At 47.2% G+C, this 23,746-nt stretch overlaps 1 protein-coding gene across 2 annotated transcripts in view; it reads left to right on the forward strand.

Moving 5' to 3' along the window:
* LOC118175810 overlaps window positions 1-23,746 on the forward strand; it is a 142,290-nt gene that overhangs the window by 80,266 nt on the left and 38,278 nt on the right. Inside the window, exons 1-2 of one of the 2 annotated variants that reach the window (XM_035342373.1) lie at window positions 748-874; window positions 19,710-19,939. The gene's annotated coding sequence lies outside the window, so the exon portion shown is untranslated. Of the gene's footprint in view, window positions 1-747; window positions 875-19,709; window positions 19,940-23,746 lie in introns of those variants that run through there. The other variant, XM_035342374.1, reaches the window with a different exon arrangement.

Consider the following 23,746-nt stretch of genomic DNA (forward strand, 5'->3'; position numbering starts at 1 on the left):
GGGGATCTTAGAAGTGCCCAACTGAATTTTTACCCCCCCCCCCCCCCCCATTGTCCACAGTAAGTCTTGGGTGAACCTTGCCTCTCTGTAATTAAGTCACAGTTTGTATTGTAGTAAACTCTTTAAAATCATTGTGTTAATTGACTAATACTTAAACACTGATTAAATGCTGTTAAAGATCATATAATTTAATCTTGTGATTTATCATAAAAGTATATAATAAATCCTTAATTACTGCTATGTTGCAGTTGTGTAAAATCAATTCTGTGACATGATCCCAGGTCCTTTTTGGAGGGGTAAAGGGGCTGCTAAATGTAGCAGAGAGTGCTCTTTGACATCTGCAACTGTTAATACATAACCAGAGTTACCAGGGAGGGGGCAGCTTAGAAAGAAAATGAACAATAAGCGGGAAGAAAAATTATAATAATTTTTGCACTGTAACAAAAATACTCTTTCCTGCTAGAACATGTTGTGCCCGGAGTTCTCCCTGTTCCAGGCTGCCTGTTTTACAGCTCTTTGTCTACTTTCTGTGATCATAAATCTTGTAAATCTCATTGCTTCCATGCCTTTACACATTCTTCTCAGAAACATTTTCTGCAAATTTTGTATCTGTGATCCTGGAAAATAAATCCCTACGGAGGCTGTTAATGCAAATTGCCTGTGTTTAAGTGAGTGGCTGATGCCCGTCAGCTGTGGTGAGAGGTGGCTGTAGTGTATCTGCTCCAGCTGTAATTAGGGGCTGAACCATGAAGAAGTGGTACGTGGTTTGGTTGAGCTGTCCCAGGCTTGGGGGTGGCTGTGGGAAGCTGCTGAAGCCCCGGAGGGCTAATAAGTGACAGGAATTGTGAAAGAGGAGCGTGAGCATGCTGCAACTGTAAGTTTTCTTATTCCTGAAGAGGGGTCTTGCTGTTTTTTATGCTTGCATCCTGTGGCAATTGGGCTGGGGGGTGGCAGAAGCCACAGAGGAGTCTTACCCTTATAGTACATGAAAACTGGGAATGATTCTTGAGCTATCTGGAAGGTATGTTGCTTTCTCCCCATGTGCATGTGGTACCTACCCACTAGCTGCTTTTCTATGAGTCAGGATGCCCTTGGAAGTGCATGTTTTCTTGCTGTGTGCGTGTGCCTCCTGGTGGTTTGGTTACAAGGGGCAGCTCCAGGATGCAAGGGGGAAGGTAGGAGTGCCACTGGAGTGCAGAGGAATGGAGCAAAATGGCCTCAGCAGCTTCTGATGTCTCAGCAGTAGAGCCTGAGCTGTTCCTTTGTAGCTGAGAGTGCCCAGTGTCCCACTGGGGCAGTGTACCTGCCCCATCTCACACTGAGCAGCCTCCAGCTGGGTGGAGAATCTCATCTTCTTTGCCTCTGTGTTGGGAAGTTCCCTGTTTCCTCACAAGACTTTCTCCAGTTTTGCACAAAGAAGCATTTTATTTTATTTTGTGTGTGTAGTCCCTTCCTGTTTCCAGGCGACTGCGTTGGGGCACGTGCAGCCTATATAATCCTAAAGCACTATAGCTCTCCTTTCCACTGTTGAATCCTCCTTTTGCCTTCAATATTTTGCTTTTGCAATATTTGCACATGTAGTACTTTCTCATTCCCTTCTTCCTGGCATAAGATAAAGTTGACTCAGTGGCTCTTTTCTTTTATATATCTCATGTAAAGCGTAGCTCTCCATCTCCTGCTGCTGTGGCTCAGGCTGATAAAGCAGCTCATAATGTAGGCTTTTGTCAGGAGGGACTAAGAACTGGGATTCAAAGCTGGGCAGAAAATTTTCGATGTCTGGCATGCCGTTCATGCCCTCAATACAACAGCAAACCCACGGAGGAGCAAACTCTGCTTCTTTCACATCTGGAAGATGCTAAGACCAGGAAGGCTCCCATGGCTTTTGCTACAGATGGTTGTGTGGGTTTCCTATCTGATAGTCTCTAAGCAGACACTGCATAACAGCCAGTGGTGCTGCCCCTTCTCAGGCTTTGCTGAAGATCCATGGTAGGGAACCCTAAAACTTGTTCAGCTGCACTTAATTACCAAGTAGAGTGGGCAAAAGGGCCTGGTGGAAACTTCCCCCCTGCCTGAACTAGAGCTGATACTCAACCCCAAATCCCAGCATGATGGGGCTGGAACAGATGTATGAACGCTTGTGCCTCTTTCCCACAAGAACGTTCTATGAGAATATCTTTGCTGAAGCCAAGAGAACAAGAAAAATTGTAAAAAATAAAATAAATATATATATACAAAAATGAGAGAGAGAGACCTGCTTCTGGAGCATTTCCCAAGAGCAGTGCTGGCTGTTCCCAGAAGCTGTGATTCACAGCTGAACAATGCTGAACTTTCCCATCCAGAAGAGCTTTCAAGATTTTGGAACGTACAAGGGATAGGAGGAAAGGGGTGCTCTGCTGTTCTGACCGGAGCTCCCAGCTGTCTCAAAGCTCATAGCACATACTCCAAAAATGTTCTAGCTCTCATCGGTCAGCATTTCCTGGCAAAGCTTCTTGTCAGAGCATCAGACAAGTTTTGCTGTGATTTCCGCTGGCATGTGCCCACACCTGGCAGATGGAGTGTTTCTCAAATGCATCCATCTGCATTGCTTGTTCCTCTGCCACATGCTAGGTTCTAACTCACCTGTTTATCTGTCATCTTGCACAATGTTTGCTTCATGCCAGACTTCATTGCATCTCTCTCACTGCTTCCTTCCTATCTGCATCCATGTTCATGTGAGTAAAATCCTAAGTGCACTAATATGGGTGGGAGTCCAGTAACTGGGCAGCACAGGTGGCTTCTGACTCTCCAGAACTTCCCCTGTGTGTGCACCTTTGAAGAGCTTTCTTTACTTGTTGTGGGCTGCTTAGAGATTTACCCTTTCCAGGAACTGCTCTTCCCAACCCTGTGCCAACCTGGCAGTCCCTGTGTCTGTGGCACCTTTAGCACCAGCAAGAACCTGGGCCCTTGGCAGCTGGCAAGTAGGGCCTGGTGGCTTGTAGGAGAGCGTGGTAAAATATGTCAGCGCGGAGGAACAGTGAAGTCACAGAGGGGACTGAGAGGGGAAGGTGAAAATATGGAGGATGAAACTTCAGATTGCCCCAGTTCAGAGAGCTGCTTGAACGTCTAGATTCTTCTCTAAATGCTTTTAAAACCCCTCCAGGCTTTGTTGAAACCTTGAAATGGGTCTGCTTGCACAGCTGAGCATGTGCCAGATGTACCCAGGTTTGGTCTGTGGGGATCTTTGAGCCTGGAGCTAGGGTTTCATATGTGCACACCTACGGTGTGCTCCTGGTCTGAGGGCTGGGGAGGAGGAAGCGGGTGTTGGAACCAATTACCTCAGATAGCGTGTCTGTCCCAGGCTGTGCCTGATGGCAGGTGGAAGGGGAACTTCGTGCTGCTTTGTTACAGAAATGTCCCTGCTTAGGATGGAGCTCAGGACAAATCCATGCCAAGCTCCAGTCCTAAAAGCATTATGGACACACTGTCCATCCCCATGCAGGCTTGTGTGCAGTGTTGCAGTAATTTTTGGAGATAGCATCCAGCAGGGAGGGACCAGGAGCTCTTAAGGGAACAAATGAGAACGCCTCCTCCATTCTTGTGGTTTGTAAAAGAAAAGGAACCTCTGGGAGCAGTCTCCCAGGGTGAGGAACTGTTGCATTCGATCTGTGGAGTGATGAAATAGCTTTGAAGCAGACTGGAGCAGGCTGGGCCTTTCCCAGAAGAGCAGTGCTGCCATGATTGCCAGGCAGCCCAAGGGGGGCGGGGGGGGGGGGAGTAGCTGAGCTGGGCAACGTGATGCCTTGGCACCAACAGCTTGTGCACTGTAGTTCTGGAGATGTTTGAACTCTTTGACCTGTAGTTCAGTTGTGTTCCACTTTGATGCTGTGTTGGTTTTATGTGGCAAGGTTTTGGTAGCAGGGACTGTGGGGTGGCTCCTGAGCATAGCCCAGCAGCTGCCCCATGTCGGATCAGAGCCAGCTCCAGACAGCTCCAAAAGGGACCTGCTGCTGGCCAGAGCTGGGCCATGAACGACATTGGTTGTGCCTTTGTGAGAGCAGATTTAAGGAAGGGGAGAAAAAAAACCTGCTGCATAACAGCAGCTGGCAGAGAGAAGTGAGAACCAGCCCTGCAGCCCCTAGGATCAGTGCAGCAGGAGGGCAGGAGGTGCTCCAGGCAGGCAGCAGCAGTTCCCCTGCAGCCTGTGGAGAGGCCCCTGGTGGAGCAGGCTGTCCCCCTGCACCCATGGGTCCCACATGGAGCAGATCTCCACGCTGCAGCCCGTGGAGGAGCCCCCAGTGGAGCAGGTGGATGTGGCCTGGAGGAGGCTGCGGCCCATGGAGAGCCCCCACAGGAGCAGGCCCCAAGCTGGAGCTGCAGAACATGGAGAGGAGCCCACACAGGAGGGGGTCTGTGGGGAGCCACTGCCCATGGGGGATCCGGGCTGTAGCAGTTTGCTCCTGACGGATGGACCCCATGGTACGGAGCCATGCTGAGGCAGTTGCAGAGCTGCTGCCTGTGGGCAGCCCCTGCAGGATCAGTTTGGGAGAGACCCCACGTGGAGCAGGGGCAGAGAGTGACCGAGAAGGAGTGGTGTGCTGCCTGGGGGGAGGAGGTGGAAGAAAGTGGATGGGGGAAGGTATCTTTGGTTTAATTTTAGTTTCTCACTGCTCTAATCTATTAGTTATAGGCAATAAATTACATTAATTTACTGAGTTTGTTTTGCCCATGATAATTTCTGAGTGATCTCCCTGTCCTTATCTCAACCCTTGAGTCCTTTCTACTGTATTTTTTTTCTCCCTTTCACTTTGAGGAGGGGGAGTGAGAGAGCAGTCAGGTGGAGTTCAGCTGCCCAGCTGGGTACAGCCACCAGATGCTCACTCTCATCAGTGCAGGCTCCCAGCCATGGGCAGTGTAATCTGCCCCAATTCTCCTGTGGCTGGGCAGTTCTAACATCTCCTGTAATGTGCTGCTCACATTAATGAGCCCACGTCTCAGCTGTGTGCACATGGAATAACTGCATAACCACAGACTAATTCTTTGCAGAGAGCTCTGCTGTGTTACTTCTGGGTATGAAGTAACACTCAGTCCAGAAGCTGTAACTAGTAAGACTTTAACTTGGAAAAATAAATAGGGATCAGTCCCATTGGTATTGACTTATCAACCCATAACTACCATGCTATTGATATTACCTCCCAGTCTGAAATCCTGCTTGTAGTTACACCTCAATCCCTTAAGCAGAGCAGTCCCTACACATCTCGTGCTCCTTTTCTTGCCACATTTCCTACCTACAGATGATGTAAAGATGACGTGATTGTCCTCTTCATGTGGTGATTTCTAGCTCTGAGACTTGCACCTTGCAGTGCTCCTGCCAAGTTAATCAACTTGTACGCCTCCTCCAAAATCTCAGGCATCTCCAAAGCTCCTTTAATAAAACAGATAGGAGATGTCAGAGAAAAGGCTTTTCTTCCTGAAAAATGTGGTTCTGCTAATATCTTCTGTGGTAAACATTCATCAACACTTTTTTTTTTTTTTAAAGCTTTTCTTCCTTTTGCTTTATCTGAGCAAGAAAGACTACTTAGATTTAGCTGAGCATTATGATTTCTATTGAAAATAAAATTTCCATTTCAGTCATTCTTACCAAGAACTTCTTAATTTCTCATTTTCCAGTTCATGTGAAATCTCAGCAGTCTAGCTTTCTGTTTCAGTTTGGAGTAGAAAGTAATTTCATATTTCTATGAAGAAGATCATTGTTTCCCCCCACCTCAAGAAAGGAATTGAAACCAGGAAGAAGATATGTTAGTTTGTGTCCTTGCTCTTCTCTCCAGTTTTAACTGTGTGTGTAAGCATTTCCCTGATTTGAAGAAAATGAGAATCTACAAGAGAAAAACAAAACACACTCTTCCTGTGTGGTGCCAGGATATTTTAACTTTGCTCAGCACCAGGTTCTGCCTCATGCTTCCCAGTACGAATTGTATTTGCAAATCTGATGGTTTTTTCAGTATTAGGTCTAACCAAGAGAGTCCTCCCATAAAGCCAAAGTGGTTTATTTAATAGCTTTTATCCTATTTTAAGTGTGTAGACAAAATACAGATGCTATCAAGTACCGCTTTCCTCTTTTCCCTGTGCATGGAGCCTGACTGCTCGTGCTTGAAAGGCTGGAGCTGAAGTGTAGGGAAGGAACTGAAACACCTGGAGGCGCCCCATCCGGCTCTGCTGGAGGACACCGATGGGATTAAAACAGCTGTAGCTTGTGGTCAGAGCCTTTCTACAGCAGTGGTAACAGCAGTCCAGTTCCCTGGTCACACATTAAGATTTGCAGTTCTCCCTCTTCCCAATATGAACGCTCTTTCCCAGTTCCCGTAGCCAATCTTGAGTGTGGCATGAAATTCTGCAGGGTTGCTTGTCTCAGTAAAGCAGAAAGCTGCAAGGGTCTCACTCCTGCAGCTGGCTCCCCAATTCTGGGTGCTTCTGTCCCAGTCTCTGCTCTGGGTTTTGAGACAGTGGCTTGATGTGCTCTCTTCCTGCTGCTCTGCTTTGGGCTGTGCTCTGCCCAGCTGCTTTTTCACTTTGAAGCATGGATGAGCCTGTGATCAAGCAAAGGTTTGGCTGGCTCCTATAGGAAAGGTGTCTTGGCAGACTCCCCATCCCAGGGAATGTGGAGAGGTTACAAAAGTCTGCCACGCAGGCTCCTACCAGCAGGGAGAGAAGGAAGAAAATAGGATTAAAACCAATTTCCTCTGTATTTCCAGTTTTTAGGCAGTTAATTCTTCCTGGACACTGCTGTTGCTTAGAATAGCAGTCTAAGAAGAATTGTTGTCTTGGCCAAAGGTTCAAGCTCTCTGGGCTGCTCAGCTCACCCAAATGCACCTCCTGTCTCTGGCTCTGCTTTGTGTCAACACTTGCAAAATTGCAGCTGCGCTGGGGAGCAGAGGCTCTTCTTTCTGGAGGTTTGCACAGCTGTGGTCATTCACACCAGGTGAGCTGCTACCAGCTCCTTCCATGGCAACCCTGGGGCCTTATAGGCTTTTCTTGGCTGTTGCTGCAGATGACAGTACTAGAGGACAGTCCTCTGTGTGCCATGAAGTGATTTGTTGGCAGTATGTCACCTCTGCCTTGCAGCAAGCAGTTTAGAAATCAATTTCCACAATCTTTTTATCAGTAGCTTTTCAAAATGGGAGTCGATAGTCTTTCGCATCAGTCCTGACAGCAGCAAATCCTGGAGTTTCATAGAATCACATAATTTCTGTTTTCGTACAGTACATCATGGTCCTCTACAAAAAGTCCATGATCAGATCTCAGGGGTGCTGGCTCTCCTTGCCTATTCCTTCTAGGTATTTTAGCTTTGGGACCATCTGCTGGGATTGGAGTTTATGGCTCTAATGGGATGGAAAAGGAAGATGACCTTCTGCCTTGATTTTGTGTTGCCCCCACCCTGAGTTTCTCATGCTATGAGGGCTGGCTGGGTGCAGGCAAGGCTGCTTGGATTTCCTGTCTTCCACTCCCATAGTTTATTCAGATGCATGGACAGGAGAGGAGGATTACTGCAAAGCCAGCCCTCGCCTCTTCAGACTGAAGAATCAGGGTGGGAAATGGGGGTGTGTGAACCCTGAGCTGCCTCTCTGACCCCTTCTTGGGAAAGGACACAGAGGTGTTTCCTTTTCTGAAGCAAGGTTAATTGTATTTACAAAAGCAGTGTCTGCCCTGTCCCATACTTCTGTCGTATCCCAGATAACAAACTTGTCTCAATCAGTGTCAAGCACTTCCCAGCTCCCAGGCAGCCGGGGCCAGCTTGATGTGAGCAGGAGCTTGCTCAGGGGATGTGAAATCCTCAGCTCCACAGGCAGCCATGGGGCTCTGGTGCTTCAGTGCCTTTCCTCATTGCAGATCACTTCAGTGATTAATTCTTGCTCTGAAGAACCAAATGGCTGCAGAGGAGAGCAGCTCCGTGGGTGCTGTGTGCTGTCACCTCTGTCCTGTATCGCGCTGTGCACCACTCCCTGTCCCAAAGGAGCTGGCAGCACCCACACCTGGGACTCTCACTGCGCTGAGAAACTTCCACGGGGAAAGGAGTGATTGCAGCCACCCTCCTATCTCCAAAACACAGAACTTGGAAAGCTCTGCTGTCTGGAACTCGTCTCTGGCTCTGTGAATCTTGGCACATCCTACTGAGTAATTCCCTTCCTAGGCTAAGAAACCTTAATCCAGCAGGGTGGAGGAATGCAGTAGGGGATGGAGTATTTTTTTATTATTATTATTATTTTTCTTTCACTGCATTATCAGAACATGCCCAGCAGCACTACTTGCTTGGGCAGCTCTAATTTTCTCATTGCTTCCAGTTAGACCTGCCTAGCATCTCAGTTCCTCCATTAGCCATATTTTCTGCAGGATAAGAGGCAGCAGCACAGCTAAACCTGGCTTTTGGGGGAGCTCTGTGTTGTTTCTCACCTGCTGGTTTTCCATGACATTTACACCCAGACAAGTGGAGCAAAATGACAGAGCTGCTGCTGGCTGACGTGTGAATTAATGCTGCTCCTCAAGCACCATCCAAGGGCTGGAGGGAGGATTTAATTGTCCCGTTAGGCTTGCTGTCCTGGCCGTCCTGCCCTCCTGGTCTTGTTTCTGACATGTTCTTGCCCCGTGGGTCCCACAAGACTGTAGCTCAGACATGGAGCAGAAAAGCTGATGGGGACGGTGACCATTAACAGCTGCTCCTTGGCCACTGATGGGTGCATGACCAGTGCTTGCTCAAATGGCTTCACCCAGCCCTGCTCACAGTGCTGCAAAGGTAGGTGGGAAACTTCAGAGCAAGCAAGGAAAGGGGACACACAGCTCTCAGCAGGAGCAGAGCTTTTCTTGAGAACGCTTAGTGAAATATTTTATGTTTTCCTACAGCTTACCCAATCCTTGTTCTTTTCTAGCTTATGTCTCCTTGCAGCTACTGTATTTGTGTCCTGCTAATTTCCTACATGGTACTGTAAAAATAAATAAAACCTCATTGATTTTTCCTATTGTTATTAAACGTGGTCGTAGGATTTTACTTTAAAGAACAGAAAGCAGCGTAGAACTGGCAGAAAGGCTTGCTACAAATCTGTGTGCCATAGGAGGTGGCTCCAAGTCCAGTGAAATGATCAACCTTTATCTCAGTGGACTCTTTGGTCAGGCCTGTAGCTTCATCAAATTCCTTGTTTGTTGTGTCTTTCAAGGTTATAAGATACCTTGTTCATCACCTGGTCACCTCCTCAAAGGTCAGGATTTGTACAGGTTTTTGTCCTTTGGAGGACCGGTCTCTTTAAAAGCCCTGCCAGCTTGTCACAGCCAGCCTCCTTTTTGGGTGAAGCTGAGGCCACAGACTGCAAGCACTAAGATATTAATTTCCTCATTTCTATGCAACCGTGAGTTGGTTGTTGGCAACCTCCAAAAGTGTAATGTCAGCTGTTCTCTTGATGTCTGTGGGTGTAAGGATGCCCTGGTGCCAACCCCAAATGACTGCTCGTCTTTGTACCTGTGGGCAGGCAGCAGCATGCAGCTGTCCTTTGGTACGTCTGTCTGTAGTGCCTCTTCTTGCAGCTTTTATCACAGCTGAATAAGGTTGTATGCATGGAAAAAAGAGAAGAAAACCCCTGTGGGGCTGTCTGTGTTATGACTGCCCTGGGGAGCTTGTGTTGTGGGCCAAGACTTTGTCACGGTGACCTTGTAAGAAGAAATTGGAATTGGTCTCTTAGACTTTGCGGTGCTACTTGTCATTTGTTTTTCTGTTTTATAACACTTTGCAATGGCTGTTGCTGAACAAGCTTGGTGGTACCTCCATGGTGGCAGTGGTAGGAGCAGGGGTCTGCCAGGAGCTGGCTGGAGGTGCTGAGCAGGTCTTCGTGCTGGGGATGAGAGGGCTGCAGGAGAGGAGCACGGCTGTCCCTGCCTCCTGCACATCCATCAGCTGGGGGATTTCTGTGCTCACAAGTAAGGGATTTTTATGTCACACTTAATATTGGATCTTATCGCGCTGCTTAAAGTGCATCTGGCATCTGAAGCTGAAGCTCTCAATCTCCGTTTTTGTGTGAATACAGGCTGAGTGGCAGGTAAGCAGCTCCTTTCTCTTCGGCACTGTGGTTACCCTAGCAGCTACTCTAGGTGCTGTAGCAGCATCGTTACTCCTGGACTGCAATCTGTTCTGAGATCTCTAAATAGATAGAGGTTTGATTAATGCCTTTGCCAATTATGGTTTAGTCCAGCCAGCAGCCCTATATTGCCTGACCCCAATTTCAGTGCTTACAACTGAATCTTTCTGTAAGTGTAGGGAACACTTGCTCATGAGGGTTTAGATCTTTCTCTCTTGCAACGGGTGGTGATTTGTGTGGCCCTGTGCAGTGCTGAAACAAGGCCTTGAGTTCAATGTTTCCCATGCATCACTGTCGATGTTTCTATCTGCTAAAGGAGGTTTAGCCTGACTGATTGAAGCTTCATAACTGCTGTTGCAGAGTGAGTTGATAACAGCAAGGGAGCAATCTGTAATCCTCAGGGATTAGTTCCACACTTGGGGTGTGGGCACTTTATTATTATTTACTATTTTTTATGAAAACTTTTCTTACTGTGTCTGTTGAGGAGAGAATGAGGAGCTGATGAGGCACCAAGCTGAGACTTGAGAGGGATGTGTTCAGGTCCCAGTCCTATTAATCCTTTCTGTGCATGACCCTGCACAACTCCTGTCCGAAGTGATTCACCTCCCTTAAGTTATCCATGTATCCAACTGCAAGCCCAGCTGGAGCCAGCCCTTCAGGCTCCTTCTGAGCTCGTGTGGAGCTGGAAGCTTCTGGAGAGCTGGGACCCAGTGAGCAACGTGCTTAAAAACTCCAGTCAATATGAGGCTTGGAGGTGGCAAAGTATCCCAGGACAGCGCGATGTATGTCCCCTGGGAAGAGGATCACTTGGATGGTGATTTATGCCTCAGTGCAGACACAGTTGTTGTCACCGCTGCTGTCCCCAAAGAGCTCCATCCCTGGTGCTTTGCCTGTTGTGGCTGACTTGTGGCTGGGGATGGCTGCCTTGTCTCACAGCTGTGTTGGAGCAGCCACCTGAGAGCAGAGGGGGAGCTATAAAGGGCTTTAAAGTGCAAGATTCAAAATAAAGCAGTAACCTTCCCAGCAAGAAGAAATCTGATCTGCTCAGAGAATAATCTTCACAGGCGCTCACCTTCCCAGGAAGCCTCAGGGCCAGTTACTGATTCCTACTCCTCCTCCCTAGCACAAGTTCCTGGCTGTTGTCTAGGGCTAAAAAGGGGCATTTTGGGTACTGAAGCACCTGGGCTCTTCCCCCCTGAGCTGAGAAAGGTCCCTGCAGCAGCACCCAATAAAATGCCCTGGGGAAGGAGGAGCAGATTTGAATGTCCCCTCTGCAGTTGTCCCTGTGATGAAAGGATGCCAAGGGCTGTAGCAAACCCAATGGGCTCTGAATCTTTCCAAGAACTGCTGAGGGGAAATGGGGGGAAAAAAAAAAAGTCCAGCGTGTGCTAAGAGGCTGTCTGAGTCTCTTCCTGGAGTCACTAGTTCCACTAAAAAGGAACTAGGTTTCTCCTATGGTTCATGATTCATCTCCACATATCAGCCATGGTGGCATCCCCCGTAGGATGTCTTCTGCTCTTGTATGGCTTCTTGGGATGGATGGATCTGGAGTCAGCCACTAGGGGTGGCAGGAGGTGACCTGGGGGATGCAAGATTGACCAAATCATTTCCCAAAGAGCTGTCACTTCCCAGGAACATGTGAGAGTCCTCGGATTATTAACAACCTTATCTGCTCCACAGGCCTGAGATAGTTGCAGCCAAGAACAGAAAGAAAGCATACTTGTCTTCCTTCCTTCTTAGAAGCTGACAAGGCTACAAATAAATCTCACCCCTCCACAGTTTCTGGAGAGTGACTAGATCTTTCCCCTGCATGGGGCTGTGTTCCTTGAACCCAATACCCTCTTTTTTCACTTTGGTTTCTGTGGTACTGTGAGGGCACATGGCTTATCTCAGAGGGATGTCCTGTTGGAGGTCTCTTTGGCCATGCTCCTTGCACAGCAGTTATTAGATGAGCAGGTTTGCTCCTGCTGCTGCATTAATGAAGAACTGGGCTATGGGGACAGGTCTCACATCACTGGTGACTCAACATCCCACCGAGTCGTGGAATTAGCATTTGAGTGAATTAACACAACTAGAAGTGTGTGCACCAGCCATGACAAAGGATTTCAATAGCAATGTTGTGTAAAAAAAAAAAAAAAGTGCTTGTGCTAGCAGGGTGGTGTGTGAGCATCACTCGCCAGGTTGGGGATGTATTTAAGAATTTCTTAATGTGCCAATAAGAAAAGCCTGCTGGGGAATAAAAACACAAAATAATGAGTAAAAGCCTTTGTAAGGCTTTAGGGTTTTCTGTTGTCAAGTACTGCATTCATTAATGATTGTGATGATTACAGGAATGAGTGAAATTTATTATTAAAACAGTTTTCATGTAGAAGTAAATCTTCATGTATTGTGGAAAATGGCTGAGAAAGATGCTTAAGTTCAATATGCATCAAATACAATTGCTGAAACATTTTTAAGGACTCAAGATGTACAGTGCTCAATGTTCCTCCTCCATTACAAGTATTTCTAAGAAGGTATGTGCAGTTGTGTCGGCACGTGACAATCTTTTGGTGGCTTCATGCCCGTGACAACTCATGCTTGAGTCATCAGCTTGGGCAGCTATTTTAAGTTTTGAGAGCTCAGTTTTTATTTTATTTATTTATTTTAAAATTCTGGTTACCATATTAGGCAGGGTGATCTGCAAGGAAGGAGTCCATCCTGAGAGCACGGATGTGTTGCACTCTTGGATTCGTGACTCTGTTCTGAGCAGTTCATCCCATTTTCTCATGTCTTCTGAATGTCCTTTCAGTTTGTTGCAATCTCTTAAAACCTTATTTTATACTTCTGCCCCTTACAGGTGTGTTACATTGTACCAGTCATACTTTGATAATTCACTGCACTGTTCCTTAGCTCTTCCTGGCTTCTGGTTTCTTTAAACACATCTTTCATCCATTTTGTAATTAAGAAAAGGGGGTTGTTTTCACAGATGCAACCGCTTCTTTCAAAGCCTCAGACTTGATCCAGAGGAAACCTTTAGAAATTATGCTGTCCTTAAATAATTGCACATTCTGAACCAGACAGATGGGCAGAGCAGCTGTCACCCTCAGTCACCTTTTCATCTGCCGTTATGTTGATTTGTGTAACCCTGGGAGGGCTGTCACCTTCGTTCAGGTCCTTCATGATGTTCGTGTCCCTGCTGGGGTGCTGGCTGAGCTGGCCCGTCACTTTGATCCCGGTTACAGCTCTTAAAACTTGAGGGCTGGCTGGAGCTCAGAGGTGGCATGAACAGGTACCTGACTGAGGGAAGGCGTTGGCCGTCTATAACAGGGAAATCTCTTGGAAGAAGTTTTTCCTCCTTTGATTTGGATGGAGCCAAGCTGAAACCAGACAAAAATGGGAGCAGGTTCAGGGAAATGAGCACTGTCATCCTGCCCACACCGCCTGTGTTTGCTGTTGTCATTACTCTTTGCTTGCTTGCTAAGGACTGAAGTTATGATTATTTTTTAAAAGTGATCTGATAAAGGCTAATTTTCAAAATCTATCTTCAAGGTAGTAATTATCTTGTTTCTTGCAGAAGGCTTGCAGATTAACATCCAAAAAAATTGTAATACAAGGCAGCGATTTGGGTCTCTTGTGACTTACATGCTCAGTTTTTATCCTCATGATTCAGTACAGACCTGGTACTGCTACACAGCAGGGAACTGCAAACCCAGGCCTGCCCTGTATCTTGTGGTGGTGTAGGGTTAATGCTGCCTTCCGATCTGTTTTGTTGTGTGAGGGTGGCTCTTTTTTTTTGTTTGTTATTTCTTGTGGAACTGGGAGTGAAGCGTAATTAGGCCTCTGGTTTCTGAGGTAGTGCGGGAAGAGACTTTTGGTGCTTCCAGAGCAAGGAAATGAAGGCTGTTACTTTTGTTTGGAGGTGAGAGGAGGGACAGTGAGGCAAATGATGTGTATTCTGAGTTGAGCCTCTTTGCTGAAGGACATATAAAAAGAAGAAAAGATGTAATGAAATTTCTAAATCAAATCGGCCATAACTGCAGTGCTGGTTTCTAGGATGACCTCTCCCGGCTTCCTCTGCCTGCTGGTGAAGACCGTACAGCTCTTCTCACCCTTCTGCTCTGTCTGCAACACAGGCCCCAGCCCGCTGCTCGCTTCAGGCGTGCTTCTTGCTTTTCCCATTCTGCTGGGGAAGAACTGGGGCTGTAATGGGGGGCTGAGGTAGAAGATGGGGTTGGGCTTGGCCTTCTGCACTGGGGTCTGCTTGCTGCTGAGCTTCTGTGTTAGCCAGATGTTGATTGCTTTTGGGTCTCAATGAGCAGCAGCGCCTTGGTCTCTCCTTATGGGTCTTGGCAGGTCCCTCCTTGTAATGTTGACCTTGTCCTGCCTTGGCGTGAAAGAACAGCGTGTTCTTTCACTGGCACTTGTGTGCTGTGCCCAGCAGAGCAGCTCTCTGTGGGCATGAAGGCTGCCTCCTTGGTCAGCTTGTCAGGAATGCTCTGGGGCTTTGAAGTGCTGTGTTAGGGAATGGCCCGCGTGGGTTTCTCCTTTCCTTCGGGGTTTAAAGCAGTCACGGCCAATGCCTCCATACAGAGCCAGTGGTGTGGGGTGCCATTTACCGTAAGCCTTCTTCATTTGCAAACGCTGCTTGGAAGGCCTTTGTAGTAGCTGCCCTAGGTGGATTTAGAGGAAGGCGAAATCGATCTGCCAAAATCCAGTGTCCCATAAGCTGAGTTTCTTTTGGAACATTAAATAGGAGCAGTATTGTTGACAATGGCTTTCCTTATTCCCTATGCTTTTGGGGCAGGGGGAGGGAAATCCCTGCTTGTGGCAGAGACATCTTTCTGCGCCATGCCCACCCACATTTCAGGATCATTCAGAAATACTGGCAGTCTTTCATTTTTATCTGCTTGCAAGTGGTCAAAGCTCCCTTGAAACAGAGTAGCAGCACTTTACTTTGTGTGGAATGGTCTTTGCCTGCTGTCTTTTCTCCCCTTTAATTTACCTCTGTAAATTGGGGATATTGTCTTGCCATAATTTGAGGTGAGAGGGCACCGCTGTGTCCTGGTGTATGAGGAGCATGAAAGAAGAGGGCTGCAGGTTGGGCTGCTCCTGGTGCTGGAGGCAGAAGTTACTGCTGCTGTAAGCTGGATGGGAATTACAGAGCTTTCCAGTCTGAGAGCTTAAAAAGAGGAAAGGTTTTGTACAGAATGTTAATATTTTATTTTATTTTAAATAAGCAGGGTTTTGAGCATACAAAGCATTCCCTGGGTATTAAAAACACCCTGGTCCTTTAAGCACTTTTTACAAAGCCATTGTCTGGGAATACATATAATTTCAGGAAGCACAGAGCTAATTGCTTTCATTTTTGTTACTGTAATGTTTTGGGGAACAAAAAATTAAACTGGTTGTAAAGATTAATATTATTATGCTAAAAATAACTGAAGTTAGAAAACTTTTCAACCAAAGAACTAGGCTCAGGCTGGCTTTCTCAAAATACCCTGCCATATGTTTCCCCCCAGCAAAGAAAGTCCAGCATCAGGAGTGCTCATATGATAGGGTACAATTACATTGGTAATGTAAAAACAAAACATCACCAATCCTCTCAGCTTCTGTGGTGTTCTTCTCAGTAAGATCTGCAGGCACTTATTTCAATTTTATTTTTTTCTTGAGATGAGGATTTTAAATCTCACTCTACCGTAACTCTCTCTTGTAATTTAGGGCCAAGAAGTTATTTCAACTCTTCCAACAGCAGCCTCTGCACTGCCTGAGGCATTTGGGCTGGGTGAGAAGTTCCCTGGAGCTGCCGTGCAGGACGGACATCTCCCTGGGGGGAGAGGGAGAGGAAGGCTTCAGCAGAGCTTGTGCTGAGCTGACAAAGGATGCTGAGATGTCTTTAGCCAAGGGAAGTTGTACTGCTTCTCCAGAAGCCAAGTTGCATACTACAGTCTTGAGGGTAGTCTACAGGAAGCTCATTTAATAACTGCTTAACGTGAATTATTCTTGTAACAAGGTCAGGAACTACAATCGTCAGCAAGCGCATTATCCAGTATTTTCCTGATGAAAGGGAGCAGAGGCTGCAGTACACGCTGGGGGAGCCTGCCAAGGTCAAGAAACCACTCTGAGGGCCTCAGCCAGGGTCCTCGCCATCAGGCCTGGTTCCATGGTGAGCTGGAGATGTTCACCACGAGGTTGGCTGGAAAGGCTCTGTGGTCCTCTCTGCCAGCAGTGCTACCGCAGAAATGAGCGGCATCTTTACTGGCTGAGCCAGACAGCTGTTTTATTGAGACAAGCGTTGGTTTTGTGTTACATCCCTGCTTTCAAACCATGGGTTTTCTACCTCTGACTGCCAAAATGTCAGTCTTTTGAGGGGAATGGGGGAAGCGAGCAAAATGCCTCAAGTTTTAAAGATCAAAACAACAAATACAGAATCCCGTTCAGCCTGACTCAGGAACTGTTTTTCCTTAAAGCCAGTGGGAAAACATTTAGAAAGCACACAAGGCAACAAAACAAATATGCAAGCAAAAGCTGTTTCTCCCCACTGACAATCTACCCACCAAAAATGGGATTCTCCAGTTCAAAGCCTGGCTCTTCAGGCTGGGGAGGTGCAGAGTAAAACCAAAGCTGCCTAGAACAGGGCAACTCCTGTTTCCTCTAACGGCCCACTTTGATTTCAGCTCCTGTTTTCCCTGGAAAGCAAGCAGTGCCTTATTTCTTTTGGATATAATAGGTTTGGGGGATGCCAGACCGTTTTTCATTTCACAGTTCTCTCTGACTTTAGGCATGTGAGCAGCGCTGTTGTTCGGAGGGAGAGGCTCCACCACGTGCAGCTGGGGACTGAGCCCCGTGAGACTGGGCAGACTTCAGTGGCATTTTTGGCTCTGCTGTTGAGTCGCTGCCTGAGCTGGACTCACGCATCAGGTAGATGTCTTGGATTGGAAGTAAGTTGTGAAGCTGGAGGGAGACCCAGGATATGCGAGCACTAGCGAGATAAGGATCCAGACCCAAGCTGTCACAGCTTGGCTTCATGCTGGCAGGTCCTTGGTGAAGTGTGTGCTTGTGGCAATGCTCCTGAATGAGGGTGTGTGATGCTTCACCAGGCTGAAAGCCTGCTTGGTCAAAGATGATCCTATGAAACTATCACACCAGACACGTGGCTTGCATCTTACATCCACTGTGTTTGAAAGTACTTCTGGGATTATAGTCCAAGTTGCAGTTTCTCCAGCTGTTTAGTGTGTCCTGCTTGCATCCCCACAGCTCACTGGAGGGGCAGAAGGGGATAAGGAAATAAGACAAAATCTGCACCCAAAGGAGCTTTTTGGTGGAACCTTTTGAAGGAAAGGCTTCTTTGACTTGTCCTTAGCAGGAAGGAGGATGTCAGAGGTGAGGCCTGGGAGCTGGGTGCTCCATCACCCTTACTGGAGAGCAGACCCTTGGGGAGACAGAGGGTGGGGCTGTTTGGCAGAGGTAGAAGCTCCCCCCTGAAGCCACTTGATTTGGAAGTATGCTACTTTGTTTTGTTATTTGTTTGTCTTAAAATATCTGCTTCCTGTGGAAAACATCCTTCTTTAGCCTCCTGAGCTGCCAGAGGAGTTTTTGTGTTACTGTGAACCTCTGCTGCAGCCGGTGGAATGATGAAGTGAGCTGGTTTCCCCTTGGTCTTCTCATACTTGCTGCACAAGGAGTAAAGAGGAGCAAGCATGGCTTTAGCTGACTGGGTCCTCCACGACTGCTGGAAGCTTCTTATTCTGACTCTACATCATCTGCTGGATGAGATGCTTTATGTAAACACCAGTGTCACCGTGAGAAACCTGAAAAGTTGCTGGGGTTTTCCTGTATTGACACTGGGATAAAAACAAAAGCTAAACAAAAAGGGATGTCAGGAATTCCTGAACAGCTTGTTTGCAGCCTGATTAGCTTGAGGATTGTGGATATTGGGTTGTGCAACAGAAAGCTGTGAGAAGAAATATTGTGGATTTAGGATCATGTTGCAGAAAGTTTTAAGCAGATGAAGCTGCTGCTATAGTGCCTTCCCAGGGGAGACGTTCTTCAGTAGCCAGCAGAGCCTGCAACCCTTATTCCCTCTTTGTGTTGGTCACCACAATCCTTCCCATTAAAACTAATCCAGGAGGTGAACAGCAACCCTCAGCAGCTTTCTGTCCCCAAAGTAGCAGTCTGGGGGGATGTTGCAGTGCAGTGCATAGCTAGGATTTGGTATGCCCAGCTGGGTCTGAAATGGATGGATGCACTTTTGGGATTGAGCATGTGCTAGATTTAGAATTAAACAGGAACTTTGTCTACTCGAATTGCACATGTAATGCTCATTGTTGTGGTTTATGGCTATTTTTTGAATCGCAGTATCACATAGGGCTCTGGCTGCAATGGGCATCTTGTTAAAAAGGCATCCTGTAGAGGGACGTAATGAAAGACAATCATTTGAGGTCATGTAGGACTTGATCTTTTTGATTCCTTTTGCAGGGCATTTTAGAGGTAGAATGGCTTAGGAAAAGCTTCTGGAGAAAGGTCAAACCAGGCAGATGTGATGCTGAACTCCTGGAAGATGGCACAAGAATGGTCTCTAATTTAAAGACATCTGTGTAATGACATCTTTCTGCATGCCCTCTTATCTATTTGGTGTGCTTCTTGAGCAAAACTGTGCCTTTGGAGAATGTATGGAGAGAGAATGACAGAATGAGATATTGGCTGTTGTTATGAAGTGGTCTCACTCCACTGCATGCACAGAGGTGAGGGCATGGCCAAACTTCCTTAGAAATTGTAGCTGGTTCCTGAGCAAAGATGAAAAAATTCATAAAGCTGTAAGAATCTTAGAAACCTCAGAAACCTAGTGAACAGTGAATAAACTCAAACCATGAAGTAAAGCTACACTTTTTCCTTTTTTCTCCTAGTGAGTGAGACAGCCTTTTCACGTAAGAATGAGAACTTGTGACCTCCAAAATTCATGGCTTTTAAATCTTTATTTTCATGAACTGTGGATGCTTTTCATAAGCTATATGAATATTTCAATACTTCTCCTTGGCATGCTGCTATAGACACTCTCCCTGTGTGCTCCCTCGTTCACCCATCTGCAGATCCCTCCCTTTTGGATGTTACACACAAAATGAGGCACCACTGCTGCTAAAAGGAGCTCTCAGAGTTTAAAATCTCAAATGTGATGTAGCATTCAACACGCTGCACAGGTTTTTAATTACCTCACAGTGATCAGCAGTGCAGAAAATCCCATCAAACCAATTAAAAATGTGCACCTGGCTGAAGGCTCCAGGAGCAAAGCCCTGTTTGTGCCCCCGCGCTGAGAACTTGCCCCAGCTGGGCAGCTCCCACCGAGGGGAGGAGAAGCCTTCAGCTTTTTGCTCCGTGCTCCTCTCTTGGGTGAGGAAGAAAGGCAAAGTGCTACAGGTATCAAGTGGTAAGGATGATTGCTTGACTGGATTTGTTTGTTGAATGCATTTGCATTTCATTTGGCTATATTAAAATCCATTTAAAGCTGATAGTGGAGGTTATGATAAGATTAGGATTAAGATAATGATGGCTAGTGGACGACAAGCAGTATGGAAAAGAGAAACCTGCTGCTTATCACCGCCACCCTGGCACACTTGTCTTTTGTCACTCTGTTTTCCCCAGGAGACAGGAAGACAGACTCCATCCTCAAGCTTCACTGCTCCAATTCATGACTGCGAGCAAAAAGAAAGCAAAGATTTGGTGTGAAACAGAGCCGTGCTCGGGAACATCCACTTGTGTGGGGAGTGGCACCTGGTGTCATGTGTAATTACTCATCCTGCCTAGACCAAATGGATCAGCTATAAATTAAGTGCTGAGCTATGTGAACTCGCGCAGCTGGGGTAAAAGAGCAAGTATAGTTGTCAGGGTTTTTAACATGCATTTCCTTGTCAGTTTTGGAGGTACCCTGTTAATGATTTTATCTATTTTAGTATTTTTTTTAACTCAAAGAGTAATTGTTTTGTGTTTACTCAAGCTGCTCTTATTATTAGCTACAGTAGTAAGATTTCCTGTAAGAGCTCCCCTTTCTGGGCTGAGGCCCTAAACTGTGTGGGCTGTGGCTTTTCTGACTCCTGAATTACTCCTGTAGTACAGTTTCTCAGAAAACGGTTTGACCCTGGAGCTTTGGTGTTAGTTTCCTATGTGACCTGTGTGGGTGCCCTGCTCACCTTGCGTGATCAACTGGAATGAACTTGGCACTTAATGAAAATCATTAACTCGAGCAGGCGAAGCCATACAGAGCTTTTTTGGCACTTTGTTTTTCAAAGAACTGAGCTTTGCTTTCTAGACAGGCAAGGTACAGAAGGAATTGTGCCCTGGAGCACGTGCAGGCTCCCACACCACCCACCAGCGTGTCTTAGCCCTCTCCTCACTTCATCCCAGTGACTGCAGTCCCAGAAATGTGTGGGGAAGGTTATTATTTGTTTTTCTTAGTGCAAGAATACAGCATGTGGGCTTTCCATACTACTGCAATCTGTTCAATAATAGCAGTAATGTAGAGGAGGACCTGTCTTGATGTTGAAGCCATCCTTTTGGTTCAGCTTCTCCCCCGTTGTTGTCCATCAGGCTGGGAGAAGGGCACTGCACGAGCTCTTGAGATGTCACAGCACTGCTTGTGGCTTTCATGTGGCTTCACAGCCATGCCATCCTTGGGGAGACTTGGTGGCGGAGCTGGTGTCTCGTGCTGCTCTTATGCAAAACTTGAGCAAAGAAATCAAGCAATAAAAATGTAAAGGTGTTCAGGGAGCAGTCCAGACTGGGCCTGGGGGGAAGGCTACTTATTTGTTCTTACATTTCAACTCTTCTGCTGTGGAAGAGCAAGAGGAACAGGGAGGCTTTGGTTCAGGGGCTTGTGAGTGGGGAAGTTGGCTGGGCTCTTCTGCTCACTGAACTCCTCGGGGACTGGTGGGTCCCTGTCAGTGATGGACTGATTGCTTTGGCACGATGGTTGATTGCAATGCACTCCAGCCACCAAAGTTCTAAAAATCAGCTACTGATTTCTCTCTTTATCTTGAGTGCTCCTAAGAAATACCTTGTTTGTGTATTTCTGGCTCAACTACCCTCTGAACATCATAAAGTTAAATGAGGGGAGTGTTTTTGCTTGACTATAGTTTAGACTTCTGCTAACAGTCATATTGTTCTTCTGGTGGAAAAGAGGTTGTGGAACTGTCTTGGCTGAGGGTAGTTTTTCTGAAGTCTTGATCTTCTTGGGAAATTAAATCAAAACAAACCAAGAAGGCAGAGCTTTCCTCCTCTGGTTTGTGTGAGCCAAGAAGCTAGATGAGAGAGCTCTTAAATGTGGCTGGCTTTTCTTTCTTTCTTTCTTTTTCTTTTTTTTTTTTTTCTTCTTCCCATTTGCCTTGCTTTAGACTTCTTACCTGCTTGCCTTAGAAGAACCTAGATGGCCACCACAATGCCAGTTCCTCCACACATACCCACAGAACTTCCCAGAGCTGATGCGTGTCCCCAGATAGTGTCAGAGGATGTTGGCAGTGGTGTGTCCCTCTCCGGGTTTGTGAACTGGTGTACTTGGTGCCAGTGGGGGGCTGCGCACACCCAGTGCCATGCGGGTGTTGTGCAGTGGGATGTGGGTGTCGTGCCTCTGCCAGGCCTTGAGCTGCCAACACCGTGTGCCCCAACAAGCCCTGGGTAAAGAAGTGCTGTGATGCAATCAAGGAACATCTCTGGATTGTGTTTATGGAAATAAAAAGCAGCTGGGGAGTTGGTAACTGAGATGGAGGAGGCTGAGAGGGAGTTGTACAGACGTGCCCCAGCTGCTGGGCTGCTTTCTCAGGGGCAGGAGCACTGCTGGGTCCTTTGTTCTGGAGACCAAGCTGAGCCAAATCAGAGCATCAGAGACCAGCTGGTGTTTAGTGCTCCCATGTTTTAAATGCCTCCTTGCAGCCTTACAACACGCTTCCCTCAGTGGTTTCACCACTCAGATCCACGTCCACAGAAACAGACCCAGAGCGAAACATTGCTGGGCCAAACAGGAAATAGCAGGAGATTTCTTTGCTGCTTTCAGAAATACCTGTTCCTCCTCAGGCTTCCTGGCCATGCAACCTACCTGCTCTGTGCCACCTCGGGAGGCTTTTGGGAACATGCTGACTTCTAAAAACAGCCCGGGGGGCTGCGGCAGCGAGGGGAGCGTGGCGGTGCCTTTGAGCCCTGCTCGGGAGGCTTTTGGGGTTGGTTCTCTGCTTGCTGGTGGGGTCCCGGGCAGGTCCCCAGCTCGGGGGGCTCGCTCTGTCCCTGTTTCTGCCCTTCTGCAAAGCAGGATGGCCATCAAGTGGCTGATGCTGGGACTGGCACAGGAGCTTTTTATCCTAAACTGTTCCCGATGTGAAATTCCAGTCCCGCTCTGCAGTCAGAAGCGTCAGGCTGGCAAAGGCGCTTCTTCTCTGATCACTGGGTCAGTCTGAAATTCACATGGCTGTCCACACTGTCCCCACTAAGGGTGAGAGTCCTGGCTGAGCGTGTTTCTGCTCGGGGCAGCCTTTAATCAGAGGCTGCGCATGGCATCAGGCACAGATGTATTGCAGGGACCGCGGTGGGGCTGTGAGGTGGCAGGTGAGCAAAGGGCAGAGCCTGCCGGTGGCTTTGTAGCAGATACCTGCTGCTGAAGAGAAGCTTAGTATTAGAGCAGAGTACACGCTGACTGTGTTAGGATTGGCTCCCCATTTGGGGTTCAGAGGCTGTTGTTTCTTCCTAGTGTTCGTGTTTTCAATAAGTTGTAGGAACTTCTGGATTGCAAAGATTAGAAATAATTGTTTTGGACTTTTGTTTCTGCATTTGTGCAGTGTTGAGCATAATGTGATGGTGTTTCAGGCCTGGTGGAATTACTCCTGTGACAGAGATTAGTTAGGAAGTTGCACAAGCTTTTTCTGACACCTGTAAGCAAGCATCATCACACTAACATGCTTTTCATACTTCTGGCCCCTTTGAAAAAGGAGGAAAGAAATTAATCCATTGCAAGTGTATTTCTAGAAAAGGAATGAAAAGCATGTTGTGTCCCAGCTGGTTTCATCTGTAAGTGCTTCCACATCTTACCCAGCTCTCTTCTGAAGCCCGTCCACAGTACAAACTGCAGAAAACATCGGGAGCTGCCAGAGTGCCTGGGTGGTGGCAACAAAAGCCTGGGATGAGGGAGAGTGATTCCCTGCCCTGGGAATGGGAACGGGAGGCAGAGCTCATGGAGAGGAGAGGAAGGGGTAAAGGCAGCTCTGCTCAGGAATGAGCTTTCGAGCAGCTGGTTTGGATGCAGCCTGGTGATGTTCCCGCTTTCAAAATTCCCCCAGCACTAAGACAGAAAGTGAATGTGAGGCTGTGTTGTAACTGTATTGTCCTTCCAAAGTTATGGCCCTGGGGAAGATCAGAGAAGCCTCCCATAGCGAAGACTTTCCATCTTCTCATCTGTGAAGAAATCTGCTGAAACCTCCCCCCTTCTCTTTTCTGTGATGCACCGATAACAATCTGGAAGGGAGCGGGTGCTGATTGCTTACAACTCTCTGCATTTGGGTTTCTAATATTTGCACTGAAGAAAGCCTAAAGCCTCCGATCTGAATTATTTCAGCCTTTCATAGGAAAAAGAGACATTGGGCTGGCAGCCAGCCTTCATTGTACACAACTGAAGGGTAAGGAAATGCCTGGTTTTGTTATGG

This window comes from Oxyura jamaicensis, chromosome 18 (assembly GCF_011077185.1).
Source record: "Oxyura jamaicensis isolate SHBP4307 breed ruddy duck chromosome 18, BPBGC_Ojam_1.0, whole genome shotgun sequence".
Classification (NCBI taxonomy): Eukaryota; Metazoa; Chordata; class Aves; order Anseriformes; family Anatidae; genus Oxyura; species Oxyura jamaicensis.